Source organism: Dermacentor silvarum, chromosome 10 (assembly GCF_013339745.2).
Source record: "Dermacentor silvarum isolate Dsil-2018 chromosome 10, BIME_Dsil_1.4, whole genome shotgun sequence".
NCBI classification, from domain to species: domain Eukaryota; kingdom Metazoa; phylum Arthropoda; class Arachnida; order Ixodida; family Ixodidae; genus Dermacentor; species Dermacentor silvarum.
The window spans coordinates 123,061,108-123,071,331 of NC_051163.1; the positions used below are offsets into that span (position 1 = coordinate 123,061,108).

The 10,224-nt window shown below is 41.6% G+C and overlaps 1 protein-coding gene across 1 annotated transcript in view; it reads left to right on the forward strand.

Annotated features, from left to right (window-relative positions):
- LOC119466568 (piggyBac transposable element-derived protein 3-like) overlaps positions 1-8,265 on the forward strand; it is a 43,949-nt gene extending 35,684 nt beyond the window's left edge. Inside the window, exons 2-3 of the transcript XR_007464090.1 lie at positions 3,229-3,324; positions 7,805-8,265. The gene's annotated coding sequence lies outside the window, so the exon portion shown is untranslated. The remainder of the gene's footprint in view (positions 1-3,228; positions 3,325-7,804) is intronic.
- Positions 8,266-10,224: the final 1,959 nt, after the last annotated feature.

The window sequence follows — 10,224 nt, forward strand, 5'->3', positions numbered from 1 at the left end:
CCATTGTCCCTATGGCCACGAAGAGCCAGACTTTGTCGCCCGCAAAAAAGAACTGTCTGAATTATAGGCCGCTAACTTTCTTCTGTTTTCCCTTATTTTACTTTGCCTGCCCTAGTCCTGCTGATCGATCACATTGGGCGCGCTTCCTGAAAATGTTTGGAGAAATTTATCAGCTGACAGTCATGGTGATATTTAGTATTTTCGTGTATGGAAGATTGCGGGCGCGTGCTTCCATCTCTGGAACGGCGTGAATACGAGGGCTCCAGCGCGCGCTTGTTGACCCAAGTTTATAAGAACATTAAACCTGTAAAGTTCCAGAATTGAAAATCTTAAGCATGCCTTTGGAAATGTCGGTGCACCTTTCGCGTCAAAAGTTTATCAGAACTTTATACCCATAACGTTTTGGAATTGAAATCCATGCGCTCCGTAGATTCCACGGCCACTGCGAGATGTCCTCGACGCTGCCCGCTCGCTATCGAAAAGCCCTTGAAACTTTGTGCTCGGAAGGGGGGCTCCTGGCGTTATGTCACTCCAAGCGCAGAAGCGTTGCCCCGAAATCCAGCCCGATTTCACAATGTTCGTGCCGAAATGTCTTTTCGAGCGTGAAAAAGACATTGTAGACAAAATCCCGAATGATTCCCGGCACCGGTGGTTGTTTTGGTCGGCGGTGCATGCCGGCACGAAAAAATTTGAGGGGGGGGGGGTCGGTGAAGCCCCATCAGCCCCCCCCCCCTCCCCCCTGGCTACACCCCTGATGTCCAGTGTTGTTAGACCAAGTAAGATATTCTCTGAAAATACCACCTACATACTTGCGGTATTGGAACACTCAGGTTAGTTAATGCCATTTAAAGAATAACAATAAAATAGAGTTACATATGTTAGTAAATCACTTTACACCTGTTCCATTGCAATTAATATTCATTTGCCATGTTTTACACTAAGCGAAAAAGGAAACACAAGGGATTGAACAAGGACAATAATGGTAACCTATAGAATGAATTATTTTGTACAGGATACAAACATCAGCATAAAGCCAGATTTTTATGAGGTGTTACAGGACAGATCATTGCTATATATTAAAAATAGTAAATGGCCTAATATGGACCCCTGTGGTACGTCGACGACGAATCAACAGAATTAAGAGAAACAAATTGTAAGCAACATTGAAGAAAACTGGTGATCCAAGAAACAAGACGAGGGATATTTAGTGTAATGTTCAATTTGACAAGTAACCTAGAATAAGCATAGAATCAAAACATTTAGAAAGGTTGATGAAGATAGCATCAGCTTGATTACCTTTGTCTAGGTTAGAAGAATCATCATGAACAAGTTGCGTTACAGTGCTGTAGCCATGACAAAAACTGCTGAAAAGAGGTTTGAATGTTGTTTTGCACCAAGAAATTCCACATTGTGTTTATGAATAATATGCTCTTACATTTTACGCAAGTATGGCGTTTGAGATATTGGTCTGTAATTATAGAGAAGCTATTTATCACCTGATTTCTGCAGTGGTAGAACTTTAGCTGCTTTCCATGAGCTTGGTACTTAGCCAAAGTCTATGGATTTATGGAAAATGACCTTAAGGTAGCACAATGTACACAGAGAATAGCGTACTACAAAAAAAGGGTTGGGAGTGCTGTCAGAACCTGTTGACTCTTTTTGCGTTCAGATTCACGTTAAGTTTAAGACGCCATCAGAACTGATCACAGTGTCACCGATCGAGTTAGGCGCCACATCATAAGCAAACCCTGGAACAATGTTTTTATTGAGCATGAAGACAAACTGTAAGTATGAGTTAGAAGTGTTTGAAGTTACAACGGAGCAAATAGTATTTGTGTCGTCAATCCTCAAAGAGGTACTACATCTTGCAGCATAGGTAAAACTGAAATCCAGAACTTATGAGCCTTAATTTGAGTAGCAAAGGGAGCTGCGCAGAATTGTAGAAGTCATTAGCAGATTTAGTCGGAGAACCAACATTCTTCGTTTTCATATAAAATATCAACTTCGGGATTAGGCTTTTTTTTATTTTGGTAGCCTACTGACACGGCTGACTAATGCTAATTTTGCGGTTCATTGAAGGAAGATTATGATTTAACTTTGTTTTTAAAGGAACATAGTGATCGATGCACGATTTCATTAAACAAGAATATTCGACAAGACCATCAACACTAGACATGTTACTGAGTGACAGGAAATATCGGAGTTATCCACCAATGTGCCAGTAATAGATACATTGTCAGCTCTACCTAGACCAAAAGTTGTAGAATAGGTAAAGCGTTGCTTTGGAGTAAGAGAGTTAACGTTGAAGTGTACAAGAACTGCATCATGATCGGAGATGCCATCCAGAATTTCACACTTGAAACCTAAATCAAAGAGAACGTCGCTGACAGACACTAAGCTGTGTCTTTAAACAACAAGAGTTTAAAGCAGAAATTTGGGCTAGTTGGTTGTAACTTAGACATCGTAACAAGCGCTGATGGACGCAAACACAAAGAAGAGACAAGTAGAGACAAGTACTAGCGCCCGTCCAGTCTACTTGTCTCTTCTTTGTGTTCCCGTCCATCATTGCTTGTTACGATGTCTAAGTATGTAGAGTTCTGTCACGTATTTGGTCAGGCTGAGTGATAATGAAAAGTTAATTAGGTTTCTACAAATCAAAGCATTACAGCTGGAGAATGTGAGGGAAGGGCAGTGAATACCAGGAACATTAAAATCACCATGAAGTTCAAAAAGTCAATGCTGTGGTTATGTATAAACTTGGAAACGTTGAACAAGCTGCTGGGACTATCAGGTGGGTGATAAGAGGGCACAAATTGTAAAATTTTTCTTATGTAATAGAAGCTTGCATCACACTGACAATGATATAATAATAACATAATAATGAGGTAATATCTTAAATTTGAAATGTGAATGCAGAAGTAAAGCGACACCACCACTTCTTTTATTCTGATGGTCTTACCGGATAGTGATGTTACCAGGAGGCATGAATTATAAGTCGTGAATGTCTTCATGAAGCCATGTTTCTGTGTTGCGTATCACATGAGGGGAACATGAAGTAAGAAGGGACAGAAAGAGTGGAAATTTATTTATTATGCTTCTGGCGTTTATGTTTAGAAGCACATTTGCTTTATGCTTTATGAAACCGACAATATTCATTGAACATTTTGTCTTATATTTCCAATATTGTGTTTTATACAAGAAAAGACCATTGTGTCTTTGTTTGTGCAGCAGACCAGCCATCAGAGCTGCTCACTGGGAATGAAGTTCCAGACTCTCCACGGAAGGACAACACTGCGCAGACCTTTGCCGTCAACAACACATCAAGTAAAACTTGTACAGAGCCTCGGGCTACTGATCATTATCACATCCTAATTAGATGTGTTGCAAAACAAAGGCCTGCCACATGGCTTTCAATATTCTAATGTGCCTTCATTTACAGTGTGCATCTGGGTTGGCATAATGTAGAGAAATCTTTTGCTTGATTCTATTTCTTTCATATTATCCACTGTTCATGGCTGGCCAATCATGGGGATAACATGGTTCACTTCGACCACTGATTAAACATGAAACTGAATAAAGAACTGCAGTTATATTGTTAGGCTTTCCCTGCCATGGTTTCATGGTGAGAAAAATAGCAATCATATGGATACTGCAGTTGAATTTTCAACGTCATCACCGTAATGTTCCATATAAACTAGGAGTGCGATAAGAATGAGTGACTTGCATGCTGTATGCTGCCAATGCGAGGGAAAGCATGAGAGAGTGCGCTGAGAAGAATAGTGGCTCAATGGTCACGTGATCAAGCGCACAGTGGGAAAAGAGAGTGCCTGTGTCCTCCTCTGCCTTGGCCGTGGCCGTGCATGGCCTTCCGTGAGTGCATACACGGCCCACCCATCGTAGATAATCTGTGGCAGGCACAAAGGCTAAAGCCGTCTTACGTGCAAGTGAATGTGTGGCGGTGGTCACGACGCTTGAGCAGTACCGCAACGTGTTGATGCGGCTCCATTTCACATGCAATGTCTTCACGCAATGGCCACCGCTGCAATGACTGTTGCTTGCAGAAGGTGACCTTCAAGTAGGGGGTTTACGCTGCTTGAAAATTACGTCCATTAATTGTGGGCAGGACTTGTGGAGTTAACCCTTTGACCGCCGGATTTTTTTGCGTGCTAGTTGAGGGGACAGTTCATGATTCGTAGAAACTGCTTCTTCGTCGTCGCTTTCTTTTGACACAGAATTCATCAACAGTTTCCAAATCTCTTCGTCTGTGAAAGGTCAGACCAACCTACCACACTGGTTCGCCGTGGCTGTCCCGCTGAGACAGAGCACCAAGGCATTTGCTCCGCCTGCTATTAGAAATTTACCTTGCAAGTTTTAGGTTTTTTTTTACCACATCTCTACATATGGTACAACAGGTAAGCAACGTTCACTGTTGCACGAGTTGCTCCTCCAGAGGTAGGGAATGTGCTGAAAAGACTAAATGAGTATACTCAGGAGTGGCAGTCCATGGGTTAAAGCACATCTTTGTTATGCCTCTCTTAATTAAATTTCAATTGCCATAATGGAAAGGGAGAAGTGCCTTATTTGCCCTAGTTACATAACACCAACAAGTAATGGAATCAGTGAACACAAATTTCACATTAAGGAATCTGATAATTCCATTCTCGCCATTTCATTCTGGCAATTCAAAGTTAGCTAAGAGCGGCATAACAAAAAAGGTGCTTTAACGATGTGCTCAATAAATTCTGTCCACATTTAATGGACGTAAGTTTTAAGCAGCAAGCTTCACGGCTCCTAAAGTAGGCTAGCCAACCCATGTGCTGGTTTCAGCAGCAGAAAGGCTACTCCAGCGAGTAAATGTGAGACAGTGTGCCTAACACTGCAGCTTGCCTCACCTTTGAGAAGCAAAATGTAGCAACGGTTCCTTACATCCGCCAGGTGTCTCACAACTCTTTGTCTATTTATATTTGTTTCTATCTGTGTACGTTTTTCCCACCTGCCTGGGTCACCAAGTATGCAGCAATGTACACATACAGGGTGTTTCAGCAAACACTTTCAAAAATGTTTAAAGGTTGTCTGTAAAGGCAGACAGCCCAATTATAGTTCATTAGCTGGTCTATTTGAAGAGGTGGACATTACTTGCACAAAAAATTGAAATGCATAATCGATTAATTAACACAAAATCACTAATTAAGTTTTAAACTAATTACCTTATGGCCCATATTGTAATTTACAAATTCTAGCCGTGGAGCTTGCAACGCAGATCCACTAGGAATGAATTCTCAGGATGACACCAGTTTCAAGATATTAATTCCCGAACTTTGTAGAGAAATGCATTGGCAGGGAAGAGTGATAAGACCAGATATATTACAGGCATAGGTAGCGGAACAAGGTAGGTAGAGAAGTTTTGAGGAAGAGAAAAAAGATTAGGAGATGTATACAAAAATGCTAGAATGAAAACGGTGTATAGCATACCTGATGTAACTCAAGCAGGCTAGGTAACTTTGTCACCACCCCGTTTCAATGGAGATGTCAATAAATCATCATCATTCAAGTGCTAAAAAGGAGTCTTGCTGCAATACACGCCTCATACATAACTCGTTTCAACGGTGGCATTATATTGTCTGGTAGTTTCTTGCACTACATTGAGATATGGGTGAAAATTCCCTTTTCGATAAAACATTTATCATAGGCAGAAATAAATGTGAAGTCACTCACCTGATAATTGAAGCTGAGCAAATTGACAATTTCGGTGACGCATGCATCAGAAAACCTTCGATTTGAATTGAAAACCTTCGAAAAAGAATTGAATTTTCTGCGCATTCCATGGCAGTATTAGTTTTTTTTTCTATTTCCTTTGAGTGCTCTCCCTGCTTTCTTTTTGGTTATTGATTGTAAGGTGGTTTATGTGATCAGTGACTTCGTGTGCTGAAGCTAGTTTTGTATTGCTCGGCAAAGAAAAATGAAATGATTGTTGTTAGTAGCACCTGTGTGTCCAGTGCGCCGTCTTTTTTTCGTCGCGTTTCTCTGCACTTAACTCCCTTGATTAAAGATTTACCAACAGGCCTACATCGCCACCCTTGTTAAAAAAAATAGGACTGATGATCAAAGTTGTCATTTATTTTATTTACAATATATGTGATCACATTGGGCCAAGCAGGTGGAATTTTATGCATAGTAAGTACAAAACTATAAGCACATGATAATGTGTTGCAATCCAGTTCAGAAGTATGCACAAGTAACAAACAAAATTGCGGCAGAACCCACCTCACGACGACTGTCGACGGTAATGTGTTAACATTGAATCAATATAGCTACAGAACGTATTGCCATGGGTGAAACGAGGTATGCATGTGACATGTTCTGTAGCCGGACTCCTCTTTCGCTGCTTCCTTAAGAACACTCGGCACCATTCAGCGCCGCCGCTGCCCTAAAGCCTGCGCGTCGCCTCTGAAAATCATTGCGCGTCGGTGCGTGTCAACGTCGAAAAATGCGCCATATGGCAACTGGACTCCTCTCTTGCGTTTCTGGACAAATTACGCCATCTAGTGGCTCTGCCACGAAGCCCGCACGTGGCCTCCGAGAAGCGCGGCGCGCCGGTGAACGCTGAGGATTGTTTCCTCGTTTGCCGTACACTCAGTGGCACATACTCAGTAGACCAAGTTGGCGAGAAATTCATTGCAGAGTGGCACGTACCCAGTGCATTTGCGGTGCAGCCTGCTGATGCATCGGGTTGCTGTCCTGGAGGAACCCTTGTGACGTGGGTTCCATTCCACTTAGCGTCGGAGAAATTTAAGGATCCTTTTTTTGTCATTGCGGGGCGGCACATTCCCAGTGGCTCATACCTAGTTACCCAAGTTGTCGTCAAAGATGTTCATTGAAGGTTGGCGCACACCTACTTGCACATAGCCAATACTCCAAGTCGGTGTCACACTTTCTTCGAACAGCGATACCTCCCTAGTCCCACGTCTGCAGTGACCCATGTCGGCGTTTGTACATATTGCCACATACTCAGTCACCCAAATTAGTGCGATGGTTGACTTCGAACCCTGTTACCTCAGCACAGCAGTACAATGCGCTACCCATTCCACCACTGACTACCCAGTTACCCTGGCAGATGGGAAAACGACTAGATACAAACATACATAGATAGATACGCAGATAGAAACATACATACATAGATAGCACCCCAGAAAGTGTTTGCTAAGAATGCGAAAGTAAAAGAATATTGTAAACGTGCTGTAGCAAATAAGTGAAAGAGCACAAGTATTTCTTTTATTCGCTTGGGTTGCCATATAGTGTAACAGTAGGGATGAACTTGTGTTAACTTGAAAAGCAAGCTGAGGAACCACAAATACAATGAAAACGGGAATACGCAACAAGATGTGTGCTGGTACAAAATACCACTAAGTAGTAGCTACATTAAAATATAACTAGAATAAACAACTCGGTAACTAGTAGTAGCCAAAAGAGTTCACAGATGGACGTACACATGCTCTCATAAAAGAAAAATGAAACAGTGAAGATGCATGTACATTAGAAATGCAAAATATAAGGCATGTTTTAAATCGACTGTAGTATCTGATGCAACAATCTCACTCGACAAGGAGTTGCACTCGCTTATGGTATGCAGAAAAAATAAATTTTTGGAGAGTGACAGTTGACTAAGAAATTTTTTTTCACCTGCTGGACATGTTTGTGCTCAACACATTTATACTCTTCTACCACAGAAACAATGGCTCAAAACAAAGTATGCGGGTTTAAAAAGGCTTGTTGCTAGTCAACTAATTGAAGCAGCATCCCACAGAACGGAGCAAGCCGGGAAGGCCCAGCAGAGAAAACCCACTGCGACTGACGGCGCGACATTTTCCTCAAAGAGTGCCTCCTACCGCAGGCCAGGGCAACCGTACACAGAGAAGATGCCATGTGTGCGCGAACACTTCTCGACGACGAAGATGCCGGAAGGATACAAGATATATGTGTATTGAGTGTGACCGGGCTCTCTGCGTAGAGCCATGCTTCCAGGAGTACCATACGTTGAAGAACTTTTAACTTGAGATTGTGACTTTTCTAAGACAGAAATGTGTCTGCATGTTCTGTTGCCTTTGTAAAAGTAGTTGCTGCAATACAAGATATCTGTATTCATGAGTAAACCATGTATTATTCTACACCAGATTTTTCCCCAACTTTATTGTTACTTTATAAACTATTAATTTTCTTGAAGTCACTGTGAAGCATGTAAATCTGCAATAAAAAATGTGGCCCTGGGTGGACACTTTTTCAGAAAAATTGTGACCCTCGGAGGGTTAAGTGGTTTGAAGCGAGATATAATCAGACAAGCGGCAGTGTTGTTAGGTGGTAACTGTGTATTTTTTTTTGCAGCAGAAAAACTGAAAGCAGTGCAAATTAGTACTTATTCATATTCATACTTTGGGTTGCAAATGCAACACACAGACTAAGGGAAGGACGAGGTGACACGAGCGCTCGTGTCGCCCTTCGTTCGTGTGTTTCATCCACAACCCAAAGTACCAATATATATATATATATATATATATATATTTTTTTACAGTAAGCAGATAAGTGTGATATCTCTACAAAACTAAGCATGGAAGGAACAAGGACAAATTTATTTTAGTTATACTAGCATGTCTGTTGTAGTCACAGGCAATAAAGCATGCAGCAGAATTCTGGACAGCTTCGCAAGATTTGCCAAGATAATCCTGATGAGGTGACTCATCAGGATTACCAACCAAGCTTATGGGGAGGTGCCTAGAAGATTTCGTTTTAGGTAGCCTAACGTTTGCCCTGCGTTTGGGTTATTTTAATGCAATTAGCATTCTTTGCCTACTTCAGGCATTTTTAGCCTATCTATCTAGCCTCTTAAGCCAACCAAGTGACCCAGGTTGTCTACTGGCTTGCTAGGTATATTTGTGGAGATGATGCCATCATGATCGTTCCATCGGAGTCATTCCAGTTTTGTCATCCCACTCGTTTTGCCATCATTATCATACAGTTGTCATCCCATAGTAGTCATGCCATCGTTGTCACGCTATGGTTGTACAATTGCATCATTTCAGAAACATCATCCTAACACCGTCATGCCGTCGTAGTCATACCAACTTCTTCGTTCCATTCTTTCTTTGTCATCCCATTGCAAAAGATGGACGTTCAATCGCCGTCATTCTAACTTTGACTCTCTTCATGCCATCGTCATCACACAGTGGTTGGCATACCATAGTCATCATACCATCGTCATCACGCTGTCATTTTACTATCATCATAACTTCAATACTGTCATTACATTGTCGTCAGCCATTGGAGTCATCCGCCTTCATCGTTTTTTCTATGTCAATCCTTTGTCACTATATCATAATCATGCTGTTGTCATTCAATCCACATTATGGCCTCATTGTCATCTCATCATCATCACTCCAGCTTCATGTGGTTGTCGTTAGGCCATCATTGTCATACAGGACTCATAATGCACTCACCGTCACGCCATTTTCATCATGCACTCGTTGTCATCTTATTGTCCTCATACTCTTGTCATGCCACGTCGTCATACAGTCATGCATTTTCATGCCATTGTCATGATGCTGTCCCGGTCTCTGAGAAGGTTGGTTGCCACGACGGCCACCATGCCACCTTCTAGACAGAAATGACAGACTTTCTTCCAAATTCGCAAAACGCGCTAGCACCTCGTCACGCGATCGATATTATGCAGTATGTTTTTGAGTAAATGTTTTTTGTCAGTGACTGAAGTTTTCGATTATTCTTTTTTTTAAAGCTTCTAGCACTCTGAAGTGATAATCAGGCACCATACATTTTATTCAGTTTGTACTGAATATGAGATGAAATAATTCTCCAGCTTTTATATTTTGCAGGACACAAGCAGACAAGGTCTACAGAAGAAGAATCCGAGGCCTAAGCTAAGATTTTTTTCAATAAAATAGTTCATCCCGGGCCATGCCAGAAAATATTTTGCATGGCAGCATACATTTACTAAAAGATGGTGAAGTATCTTTTAAAAAAGCTTTTCAGTTATGCAAGTGAAATTCTGCCTAACAGAAAGCGCATGAGCACTACGCTTTCTGAAATTCACAAGACGTGTGCCCTCCTACAGAATAAGCGAAGTAAAAAAAATGGACAGTGCAGCGGTTGTCGACAAAAGCTATTTCTTCTTTCCCATGTATTAGATAGCATCTCTGAGCTAAAGATTCCTCTTAT